This window comes from Manis javanica, chromosome 8 (genome assembly GCF_040802235.1).
Source record: "Manis javanica isolate MJ-LG chromosome 8, MJ_LKY, whole genome shotgun sequence".
Lineage (NCBI taxonomy): Eukaryota > Metazoa > Chordata > Mammalia > Pholidota > Manidae > Manis > Manis javanica.
In genome coordinates, this window is record NC_133163.1 from 4145469 (window position 1) to 4158017 (window position 12549).

Below are 12549 nucleotides of genomic sequence, written 5' to 3' on the forward strand. Positions count from 1 at the left end.
CTCGTGTGCGTTGTTCCCTTTCCAGGGCTGATCCCACATTAGTGAGAGCTGAGGGGTCACCCCTCTTCTTGCTCCCCTTCCCCTTCCTATTTAAAGGGGCTGCCTATTCCTCCTCCCTCCTTTCCCCTGCACCCTCACCTTTCCTGGGTAGTGGGGGCTTGCGGATTTAATAAGCCCACCTGAAAACATTCAGCTTGTAACAATGATCATTTTCCATCAGGATTTTTCCTGCATTTAAATTAATGATCTCAGAATCTCTGGAAATGTCTGCAGAAAAAAGAAAGGGGAATTTCTTTCCAGAAGGTGTTTTTAATCTTGAGGAATCACAAGCCCCAAAGTTTTCCCATGTGTTCCTCCACCCCCTTGTGCTCCATTCTAAGCCACCCGGCCTTGATCCTTTGGAGGAGGCTCGCTTTCCCCAGAGCCCTCTGCGCACATGTCCCTGGCCACCCAGTGCCCTGCAGGTCACCCCTTGTCCCTCAGAAACCTCCAGGTGAGAATAAAGGACCACTGAAACTCTGACCAGCCCTGTTCCCACCTTTGGAGCCCCGGACCCCAAGACCTACCTACCAGCCTGAGAGGGGCCCTGAGCTGGGAGTTTCGAGTTCCGGGGGCTCCCTGCAGTGCTGATGCTGAGGGTGGGGGTCTGAGAAACAGGGTCTGGGGTCCCACCTCCATGTCAAACTGGGCAGTCCTGCCCTCTCTGCTTTAGGGACAGGGTTTACCTTTTGGCTTCAGTATGGTGCCAAAGGTTTCATGACTATAAAAAAGTAGTTTTGAGAGTAGAGAGTGCAGTTCCAAGACAGCCCCTTCTAAACACTTTTAATTGTGGTAAAATACACATAACAAAGTTTATCACCTCAACCATCTTAAAGTGCACAGTTCAGGGGCATTAAGCACATTCACATTGTCATGTAGCCATCACCACCATCCGTCTCCAGACCTTCATCATCTTTCCAACCTGAACCTCTGTTCCCATTAAACCCTATCTCCCCTCCCCCTGCCCCCCCCACTGCCCGCACCCCACCTACTCGATACTCTGTCTCTATGGCTCTGCCCACTCTAGGAACCTGATATGAGTGGACTCACACAGCATTTGTCCTTCTGCGATGGCTTATCTCCCTCAGCATGATGTCCTCAAGGTCCAGCCCTGGCATAGAACGTGCCAGGATTCCCTTCACCCTTATGGCTAGATGACAGTCCCTGATGGGCTAGACCATGTTTTGCTTACCATTCATCCGCTGAGGACGCTCATGTTGCTTCCGCCTTTTGATTACTGTGAATAATGCTGCAGTGAGCATGGGCGTGCACATACCCCATCAAGACGTAGCTTTCATTTCTTTTGGGTGTGCACCCAGATGTGCAATTGCTGATCGTATGGTTGTTCTATGTTTACCTTTTTGAGGACCCTCGGCACTTTTCTCTGCCTTGGCCACACCATTTTGCATTCTCACCAGTAGTGCATAGGGGTTCCTATTTCTTCACATCCTTACCACACTCATTCTTTTCTTTTTCTTTTAAGATTTAATTTAATTTTATAGTAGCCATCGTAATGGATGTGAGGTGCTCAAAGCCACCCGTTTTACAGATGACCTGAGATGTAGAGAGGGGAGGGACTGGTCTCAAGGCTGCTTGTGGGTCTGGGGTGTTGATGCACAGGGAGTCTGGGTCCCTGGGCTCCCCTGTCCGCTCTGCAGGACTGCGTCCTCCTGTGGGGAGGCTGCTGCCCTTCCTGAGAGCTGTCAGCCTCTGAGCACCTTGCAGACACAGGTGGCGATTCCCGGAGCACGTTCTCCTCCAGCACCCACATCTGGTGCCGCCCCATCAGGCTGGCTCAGCGAGGTGCGGGGCCACCTGCCCAGTGAGGGATCTAAGCAGAGAATAGGCACTTGGCTATGTGCCCTTGAGGGAATCATGGCCGTAATTAGGGAGCCCAGGGGTGCCAGTGTGAGGCATACTGTGATGAGGGTGAGTCAGCTGTAGGAGGTGGACCGGGATGGGGCAGGGACACCTGCTGATTCTGCATTCCAGCCCTTCCTGTGGCCCTCAGATCGGAGGGGACCCTCAGGTAAGTGCCCGGCTCCATCTTGACCCCAGGTGGGTTTACCGCCCAGGATAAACCAGAACTTGGGTCTTGAGGGGTAGGACCCAAGGCCAGGGAATGGTCACTGCTAAGATACCTGGTGACGCCCTCCAGGGACTGTCTTTCATTCCTGAGGCTCAGGACGTTAGAAAGCCCAGATCCTTCCCTTTCAAGATCCGGGGGTCATGGTCTACTCCTCTACCTTCTGACAAATTCCTCATTTGCTCCAGGTAGAGAATCCTGAGCATCTGGAAGGCTCCACTGAGGCAGGGGCCTTTGGAAGAGGGCTGTGTAGGGGAGGAGCTGCTGGCGAGGCCCTGGGGAAGGGGGATCTCACCGGGCAGAGGGCGCAGCCTGAGGGAAGGCCACGGGGCGTGGGGAGGGGAGGGCTTCCCGGTAGGCTGTGCCCCGGGGAGGTGGGGGTCGGGTTGGGGCCGATGAGTTTCTTACTGCCGCTGTAACAGTGCCTTCAAACAGCCCAGGTTCACCATGTTATAGCTCTGGGGCCAGCAGGGCTGGTTCCTTCTGGAGGTTTCAGGGAGAACCTGTTTCCCTGCCTTTTCCAGCTTCCAGAGGCTGCCTGCTCTGACTCCTGGATCCCCGACTTCCCGTCACATCGTGTCCCTCTGGCTCAGCCTCCCGTGCCTCCCTCGTGCACACTCGAAGGACGCTCGTGGTGATGCTGGGCCTGCCCAGATCATGCAGGGTCATCTCCTGTCTCCCTGAGTCTCCCCGGCGAGCTCCCTTCTGCCAAGGAAGGTAACAGACCCACGTTCCCAGCATCAGGATGGAGCCATTATCTTTGGGGGTCTGACCTTTTCCGGAGGGTGATGGGGAGCCACTGAAGGTGTTAGAGGGAGGCCGCAGTCAGATGCAGGTTTGAGGAACATCCCCATGCCAGGCCGCTGCTGCGGTGGAGACTGACGGGCTCAGCGTGAGGCTGCCGCAGAGGCTCCCCCCGGGAGGCGTCTGCTCCTTCACGGCCGAAACCCAGCGCCCCGGAGTGCCTGCAAGTCACTGATCATAGAATGAAGGAAAATACTGAATGGAGCGTAGAGAAGGGACCGGAGTGGGGAAGGGAGGAGGCTGGGAGGGGCAGGAGGGGAAGGGCTGCCGGGGAGGAGTTAGGGGCTCAGGACCAGGGGCTGTGCTCCTAAGGCCCAGGAACACTCTGCAACTGAGCGGAGGGATTGAAAGGTGCCCCAGAGTCTTCCCCAAGCTCCGGCCCTAACCACTGTGGGGCATGTCACATGTTAACAATCACACTCTATCAGTGCTGGTCCAGCTCGCCATGCCCTCCATACCCTCACCCGTCCAGTGCCCTGCCCTGTCTCAGGTGCGAGGCTCAGGCTCAGCCAGGAGCTAGAGAAGGCCTCTGATTGGATAAGGTGGACGCCTGATCTGCAGGCTGGACAGCCATAGGCTGGGTCTCTGCCTAGGGGGGCTGGCCCACTGTGCTTTGTCCAATAGGGTGTCAGACTGAGTTAAGCCAATCAGACGGCTCTGTGGGATTGGGAGCAGGGACAGGTGTGTCAGGCCCTGGAAAGGAGAGTTCACAGGAGAGTGGGGAGGAGGGCGGGTGCTGGAGCCCAGAGGGGACCAGTGTCATCAGAGGGCAGCCGTGCATCTGTCCTCTGTACCCGCGAGCCTGTGTCCCCAGGCCTCCCTGAACAGCTGTGCACTTCAGGAATGTTCCACAACATGGAGCATCTCTCTAGACCCTTTCCTCTCGCTTCCCCACTGCTCCTCCTGGGAGAGTAAGGCTCCTCCTTCAAGGCCCAGCTCAGGCCTGTCTTCTGTGCCCATGGCCCTGCTGCCTGCCCTGCAGTGTAGTTTAAAGCATAGGCTGTGTCCGAGGTAGTGTGAGCTCCTCCGTGCTGGGCCTGCCTCAGGCAGCCCTGAGAACCTCTGACCATCTGGGCTTGTCAGAGTGGAGTGGGGGTTGGGAGTGAGTGGGGGGCTGCCAGCATGCCAGGAGGGCCCCAGAGACCCCACTTGGGGGGCTAGACTTGAACCCATTGGTGAAGGGAGGCCCAAGTGGCCTCCTGCAGACTGAAGATGGCAATTTTCTTAGGATCACTGGTAGAGAGTATTGCCAGGCCAGGCCTGGGTTGGGCACAGGGGTCCCCCGAGGCCATCGGGGCCAAGGTGTGCCAGCTGAGAGGAAGTCGGCTCTGCTCATTCCCAGCTGTGGGGTTTGACCCTAGCTGAACCAGCCTGTGGCCCCGGAGGCCATGGCAGCTGTGGAGAGGGAATTCTCTGGCCTCTCCTCCCACTGGGCTGATAATGGCAGATCCTTTGCCCCAGACTTGCCCTGCTGGGGGCCCTGCCCCTCCCCCTGTGATCTGTCCCTCCCTGTGCTGGCACTCACTGCCCTCAGCCTCCCAGTCCTGCCCCCTGGCAGCCCTGCTCCCCATCTCTGGGGTGGAGACCCTAGTGCCTCCCTGGCCCCCACTCCTGGCTCTGCCCTCTGTCTACTGGGTGTTGGATGCAGAGGTCATAGGTCTCCAGAGCCCCTCCTTTGTTTATTCAGCAACTCCCATTGAGACCTTTTCTGCTGGGTGGGGGCTGGGTACTGAGACACACGGATAACACAGAGTTTGCCTTTGGGGAGCCCCCTGCGCCTGCAGACACAGACAGTGTCCCACAGTGGATGACTGCCTTCATGGGCCACCCCAGAGAGGGGATGGACCAGGCTGTTGGGGTCCAGACCCTCGGCTCCAGCTGGGCTCAGTTGGGCTGCTCTGCTCCAAGGTATTCCACTCATTCTACCACAGGGAAGCATTTCTGGCAAGTGTGAAGCCCCTGAAACCCAGAGCTGGGAACCAACCTTGTTCCTATCCCAGGACTTTTGCACCTGCTAGTTTCTCCACCTTGAATGTCTTTCCTTAGCTACATGGCTTCTGGCATGAGTGGCTGCCATGACAAGACCCAAGGTAACAATGGCTTAGATGTAGGAGGAATTTATTTCTTGGTCATGAAATATGGGTCAAGAGAATCTCACAACATGATTTATGTCATATCCTTGTATCATCAGTTTTATTATTTACTTAATTTTTTTATTTAGATCAACTTGCCTTTTAACCTTAAATGGTCATAACCTAAACAACAGGACCTAAAACTCTGGGCTTGATAAGCTAGTTATATATATATTTCTCAATACATGCAGAGATAAATAAGTAATTATTAAAATAGAAAATTTTAAATCCCTTATTACCTCCCTTTGAGAAACTCTGAACTACGTGGTTGGGGAAACTGAGGCTTTGTGAGGGGAGGTGATGAGCCTGTGCATCAGAGTCAGTGGTCCAGCTGCCCAGTGGTCCAGCATCTGAGAGTCAGTGGCTCAGGGCGTCTGCCTGCCTTCTAAGTGTCTGCGTTTTGCCTTCTGGGTAAACATTTCAGGGGCAGAAGTGATTTGCTGAGAAGTGACATCCACTGGCCCAGCTTCCAGCCTGCACTGGCCAGCTGCCTCCCATCCTGAGGGTTTGCCGAGTCCTTCTGTGGCAGGCTAGCCTCGGGATGTGTTTGCTGTGGCCTGGTTGGCCTGCCTGACCACTCTGGCCTCACCACCTTTGCCCTCAGCTTTGGGACCCTGTAGGCCTGCAAGGCTGGGCTTGGAGGAGGGGCTCAGGGATGGAGTGACTGAGCAGAGGGACTTCATGTCCTCCAGCCCAGCCTGTCCTGGTCACTGTCCCAGGTCCTGTCTCACCTACAGGGATGCCTTTACCTTTTTTCCTCAGCAAGCTTTGGCTGGGCACCTGCTGTGGGACCTGCAGCATGTTTTTGCTGTTCTGGGAAGAATCAAGTCAACTCCAGGGGTGGGACTGGAGTGTTGGGGTACCAGTCCTGGACTTGGAGGACTGCTCAGCAGCAGAAAGAAAAGCTTTCAGTATCCAGACAGAGGCCATTTCACTGGGGTGCCCCCGGGAGGGAAGGTATGATCCCTGCTGGGAGACTGGGGAGGGCTGCCCGGAGGAGGAGGACATACAGAACATTTGCATTATTCACCCCATGCTGCGCTGGGTGCTCAAGCTACATCATGGTTATTGTCATTGGCGGCATCCAGTGGGGAAGAGGCATTGCTGTTTCCAGTCAGCAGAGGAGGAAGCTGCTCAGTGACTCTAAGGTCACTGGGTAGCAGGAAGAACACAAAGGCAGTGTTCTGCCTGCCTGGTCTGATGCTATCTGTATTATTAGTTACCTATCGCTGTGTAACAAAGTATCCCAGAACTTCATGGCTGAAAACAGCATTCATGATCTCACAGTTTCTGTGGTTCAGCACCTTGGGCATCACTTAACGGGGCCCCAGGTCAGGGGCTGTCTTGGGCTGGAAACGAAGCACCATCCAGGGCTGCACTGATCTGGAGGCCCGGCTGGGAAGGGTCACTTCCACGCTCCCTCAGGCAGTGGTTGGCAGGACTCCTTGCTGGCTGATGGCTGGAGGCTGCCCTTAGTTCCTGGCCACACGGGCCCCTCCACCACAGCTTGCTTCACGGAAGCCTGCAAGTCCGCGGCGGCCAGGGAGATGGAAGTCCCACCCTTTCATGCTCTAAGCGTGAGAGTGATGTCTCATCGCTTTACGAAGGAGTCACGGGTTCCAGCCTACACTTAAAGGGAGGGGAGGCCACAGGGGGTGAACACTGGGAAGGGCCATCCTGAAATCTGACCCCCTGCCCTCCCTGCCGTGGGGCAAATGGAAGCGGTTGTCCTGGCTCCTGTCCTTTGAAGCTGGGCTGTGGCTGGGCTGCGACGTGGAGTGGTGAAAGCAGAGTAGTAAGAGGCTCTGGGCAAGAGCTGCCAGGGGGTTCTGAAACCCCCAGTTCTGCGCTGTCTGATCCTCAGGGATGCCCACGTCCCGGACACTGGCTGCTTCCACCCTTGCCGTCCTGATGCTGTGGCCATCCCTGCCCTGCAAGGCTGCCTGGGGACGGGTGTGGCTGGGGGAGCAGGAGGCCCTCCCCTGGCGTTTTCTTCTGCAGCCCCCTCCGAAAAACACTCTTTTCAGGACAATGGGAAGGGCTGTGAGGAACTGACCAGTTGTTCTTCAAGTGTTTTGCAATTTTCCTGGAAATGTGAGGGATCCCAGAGGGCCCTGGGGTGCTGGTTTGACCTCGGCGCACTGTCTGGTGGCCTGGGCCGGGGCGGCAGCCGTTCTCACTTGCAGCCTTTCCAGGAACTGGAGCCAGTGGCCCAGTGGGGCCCCCAGAGTTGCATGGGCAGGGGTGAAGGGGGGCCCAGGTTATGGAGGTGTTGGCAGGAGGAGAGTGGAGCAACGAAGAGGGGAGAAGGTGGGTAAGGGATCCCCTGCCCAGTCCTCAGTTGCCCGAATGAACCCCCTGTGGGGTTTCGAGCCCAGTGGCTCCCTGAGAGCTCCTGCAGCCCAGTCTGCTCTGCTCTCCTGCTCACTGGGGGCAGCCACACAGCACAAGGATAGGTCCACTGTGGAGGAAGGTGGCCTTGGAACTGGGCTCAGCACTGGCACAGAACTGACCCGGGGCATTGACCTTGAACAAAGCCTGTCTCTCTGAGCCCCTGCTTTCTAGTCTTGGAAAGAGGGGTGGGGAAGTTTGTCATGTACCAGCCACCTGGGGGAGGCTCCCTTGCTGCCTACGGGAAACAGCCGGCACCTCTCTGGGCCTCAGTTTTTTCTTCTGCAGTATAGATTGTTGGGGGGCCAAATACAATCATGGAGACGAAGACTTTGTACAGGGTCCCACTTGGAGTCAGCACTCTGAATGTGAACATCCTGGCTAAGACATGGTCTGGAGTCCCTCCCCTCCCCAGGTGGCCTCTGGGAGGGGCCCGGGGCTCAGTGTCCCCAGCTGTGCACCTGGCCTTGCCTGCTCCGCTGAGGGCCGGCTGTCCTTAGGGCCCAGTGGTCAGCACCCCTGCCTCCCTTCTGTCCACACTCTCCCGGGCCTTCCGGACCATCGCTGCTGGCTCAGTTCTCAGCCCCTGAGGTCTGCTCCCACCCTGCCTGCCTCCCAGCCCTGACGCTGTCCTCGGGGCCACTGCCCCAGCCCCAGTCTGCAGGGTGCTCCTCAGCCCCGTGAGTGAGTAGGACTGCCTGTTTCTGGATGCGTCTGCCCAGGGGCTTGGGGCTCCTGGAGGGCAGGGCTGTCCCTGGTTCCCCTCTGTACCCCCAGCACCCAGGTACGGGGGGATGAGTGTCCTTGTTGAATGAATGAAGAGTGATCAGTACCTGAGTTCTAAGGTTGCTGAGGGGTCTGCCCATCCAGCCGCGAGCTAGGGCTCCTGAGGCACAGGGCAGGACCACCCTTCCCCTCCCTCCTCCAGCCCCTTTCCCTGCCGGCTCACCTCACCTCCAGGCCCCAGCACCTGCCGGCCTCCTGCACTGGGGAGAGAGGGCTGGCTCCCCCGGGTCAGAGGTGGGTTCTTGCTGCCACAGAGCGGGGGCTGCAGCAGGCCTGGCCACGGGGCCAAGAGGGTAATGGGGCCAAGAGCCCTGGCCTCCGGGAGCAGTGGTGGTGTGGGCGTGGCCTAGTAAGTCTTTGGTGAAATTGTTTCCTGCCAAAATTCATGAGTCAAGCCAGTTGCTTCAGTCCCCTGAAGGGGAACAAAATATGCTACCTCCAAATATGCCACTTCGGCATATCAATTATTTTGAATTTAAGCTATTTCAGGAACAGTAAGTGCCAGAAGGACACGCTGACCACCTTTGTGCCCCGCAAGCAGGAGGCAAACCTGCGCTGTGAGGCCCCTCCTGGCCCCAGGCGGGGGAGGGTACCGCCGGGGACAGGGGAGCTGTGTAGACAGACCGTGTTACTTCTTCGCTCACTAGTTACCTCAGGTCCCGATCCGTTGGTTTTATCAATTCTTCACAAATGTCTTGTTGCTTTGTCCAAACAGCATAAAAGCTGCGAGCTTTGGTCACTTTTTTGAGTCTCATATCTTAGGGGTTTCTGTGTGTCTGAAATTAAATTTGTGTTTCTTTTCTGTTAAGCTGGCTTATGTCAATTTGATTATTAGACCAGCCAAAGATCCTAGAAAGGAGGAAGGGAAAGGTTTCCTTGCCTGGATCCTGCAGACAGTTGAGAGGAGAGGTAAGACCAGGAGAGGCCGGGCTGTGCCACTGGCCTGGCGGGTGCAGACCCCGCCCCTTCCCGAGGAGGCCCAGGCCTGCGGCTGCGGCTGGAGTCGGAGCCTGCGTCCTGAGCCCAAGGACAGCCCCCTGACAGATGGCCCGGGGACTCTGCTGGCTGGGGACTGCTGCGCGCAGGCGCAGAGAGAGTCAAAAGGACACAGTCCCGCCTCTGAGGGGTTCTCCGTTTAGTGGGGTGACAACTGTATCAGTACTTTTGCTATACCTGCAGTGTGTGCTGGGAGCACCGGAGGCTTGAAGCCGGGCATGTGGGCTCTAGGATCCGAGGATCCAAGGACAAAGTTTGCTTAGCGTGCCAGGAAAGACTTCAGAGAGGAGGGACACTGAAGGGTGGGTAGGAGTTTGCTGTCTGGGAAAATGGAAGGAGGGTTTTCCAGTCAGAGGAAACAGCATGTGCAAAGGTGCTGTGTAGTTAAGAGATTACAGGTTGTGGTGGTGTTGGAGTGGAGTGAGGGGCAGGAAGAGGGGGAAGATGCTGGTTCCCCCCCTACTCTCCCACCCGCACCCCCAAAATGAAGCACCTCTCTAGGGTGGGACAGCCAGGGGAGGTCTCTGCAGGGGGGAGGTGGGGCCAGATCTAGACAGTAGGAAGGGGGTAAAGGCGGGCGGGGCTGAGGAAGAGGGGCTGCTGAGGGGGCTCCCAGGTTCCTGGTGTCGGAAATGGTGGGGCCACTCTCCGAGGAGGGGCCCCTGGGAAGGGCAGGTGTGGGTCATGCGTGTGGCACGTCCTCCCCAGGGCAGGGCTCATCCGTGGCGGGGATCTGCGGCCCAGCCCTTTCCGCTCGAGTCTCCATGTGGCTGCCGGCTCGGTCCTCAGCCCAAACGCTCCCTGGGCGCCCGGCCCTGGCGAGGCAGGGCTGGTTTAATGGCCCCATCGGGAGTCTGTGGGTTCTGCATCGCCAACCAAACGCGGACCTTCTGGTGTTTACGGTTGGCAAAGTGTAACTTCCTGTTTTTAAGAGAAAAGGATTAGAAACACTTATTAAAAAGCCCTTTGAAAGGCATCAAAAGACTTCCTGAACGTCAAATGATTGTTACAAAAGAGCCATTTAATGATTTAAGTAACATGAATGGGAAACATACTGGCCTGACCTCCTTGAACACTTGCAAATAATCACAAAGCCGGGAAGGACTTGGTGGCCATGGTCTATGTGGACTGAGGTGACCCAGAGAAGCTAAAAATAGTCCTGAGGGCCTGGAGCACTTTGGTGGGATGCAGGCGGAAGAGGGGGCTCTCAGGAGACCCAGGGCTGGGGAGTGGCCGGGGCAGCCCCCAGGTGAGTGTGACTTCCCACCCCGACCTCTGTCCTCACCCCAGATTCCTCCAAACACCCCAAGTGACTGCTGCAGTTCTCTGGACTGACACCCCCAGTGCCCAGCCTCCCATTCCACCCCAGCAGCCCACTACCAGCCTCACACCCAGTCCTGTGTCTAAACCTCCTGCACCCCAACGGCCCCTCAGCCTGGTGGACACTGCCTGTGTGGCCGTCCCGTGGGCCCTCTGTCCTCGGAACCCAGCCCTGGTCTTGCTCTGCTGTGGTGGCAGTCTTCTTGCCGGCCCCTCGCTGCTCTCTCTTCCGTCTGGTCATTCCTGGTCCCTAGGTGCTGCCTCAGGGTCCCATGCTGGGCACAAAGGGATGCAGACTCTCCCTTGGGTGCAGGTATCCTCTGCCTTGACCCCAAGAAAATGTGGTAGAGGCTGGGTACCTCTGGGCATTGCTGGGTGTGGGGCCAGCCTGGGGAGCCAGAGGACGCAGATCACTGCTTGGCGGGGAGGCGGAGCTGCAGACACAGGCCCACGTTCTCCGGGGCCCTGTTGCTGTAGAAGGCGGGAGGCACTGAAGGAGTCAAGCCCCCACCCGTCTCTCAGGAAGGACGGCTCTGCCGTATGCTCCCACCGAACTGGAGGCCCCTGACTGTTTCCTCCGCTGGGGCTTCCAGGCCTTTTAGAACTGTCACCCTGCCCGCTGAGCCGGAGGCCCTGTCCCAGCCTGAATTCTGCCGGCCCAGCAGCCAGGTGGCCCTCGGTCCCGTGCTGGGGCCTGTTGACCTAACGTGCCCTCCTAGGAAAGCCTCCAGTTCTGACTGTTCGCTCCTGGCTGCTGCTCCGGACGGGATACTTTGTTACTTAGGCAGCTATTAAACACTTCAGTGGCTCCCAGAAAATGCCAAGGAGTTCTTGGAATAAAAATAACAATGAATAAAGTTGCCTGGAAATGAGACTATGGGGCTGAATTTGATTATGCCCCATTTAGAAGAGAAAATTAGTGTATTACAGTTGAGGTGAGGTGAGGTTTCCCGTTTATTTTTCAGTAAAAAGTATGCTTTCCATGCCCCCATAAGGCCAGGGTTTAAGGGAGACCCACAGGGTCATGAGCTGGGCTGGGGCCTGCAGGGTTGCAGTCCCGTGTGGGGACACAGACCTCGTCTCCTTGCGGCCACACTCCCGGGCAGCCAGCCACTGCCGCCGTCAGAACAATGGGCATGCATGCAGCTGAGGTCAGAGGGCGCAAAGGCGGCCCCACCCGGGCCACCCCACTGCCGCCCGCATTTTGTGCCCACCCCCAGGCCTCCTGTTTCCCACCTGGACCTGTTTATCCCCCTCCCAAACACACCCCCAACTCTCCCTCTTTGCAGCCCTGCCCTGGCCTCCTTGGTCTCCCCTCCAGTCCTGGCACAAGCTCTTTCTCCCAGACAGTCTGACCTCAATGCTTCCTGCTCAGCATCCTTCTATGGCTCCTCATCGCCCTCAGGACCAAGGCAGCTCTTTACCCTGACACTGGCTCTTGCCTATGGTGGCTGTCATGGTTAGTTTTATGCCAACCTAACTGGGCCTCGGAGTGCCCAGATGTCTGCTCAAACATTATTACGCTCGTTTCTGGGAAGGTGTTCTGGGTGAGACGAACATTTAAATCGGTAGGCTGGGTAAAGCAGACTGCCCTCCCCGATGTGGGCGGGCCTTCTCTGGTCAACTGAAGGCCTGTTGAGTGAGGAAAGGCCAACCTTCCCCAACACAGGCTTCTTGGGTGGCTGCCTTTGAACTTGGACATTGGCTCTTTATCCTGCTTTGAACTCAAAGTATCAGTTCTTCCAGGGCCTTGAGCCTCTGGCCTCTGGATGGAAGGGTGCCATCGGCACCCCTGGCCTTCAGTCTTGGACGCCGTGGGCTGAATGTGTGTCTCCCAAACTGGTGTAGGTGTAGGCGTAGGTGCTGGTGTAGGAGGTGGGGCCTTTGGGAGGGATGGGACTGGTGCCCTCAAAAGAGGCCCCGAGGGCTCCCTCACGTAAGGACACAGTGAAGGGTCCTCAGCCGACCACGTCACACGCTGATCCCAGACTTCCA

At 57.3% G+C, this 12549-nt stretch overlaps 1 long non-coding RNA gene across 1 annotated transcript; it reads right to left on the reverse strand.

The window, feature by feature from the left end:
- Window positions 1–1191: 1191 nt before the first annotated feature.
- Window positions 1192–8516, reverse strand: LOC140843233 (uncharacterized). Its single transcript, XR_012120831.1, has 3 exons — window positions 8402–8516; window positions 2899–3100; window positions 1192–1870 (listed from the first exon to the last, which is right to left on the reverse strand). It is a non-coding gene; the product is annotated as an uncharacterized lncRNA (long non-coding RNA).
- Between the last annotated feature and the right edge of the window lie 4033 nt (window positions 8517–12549).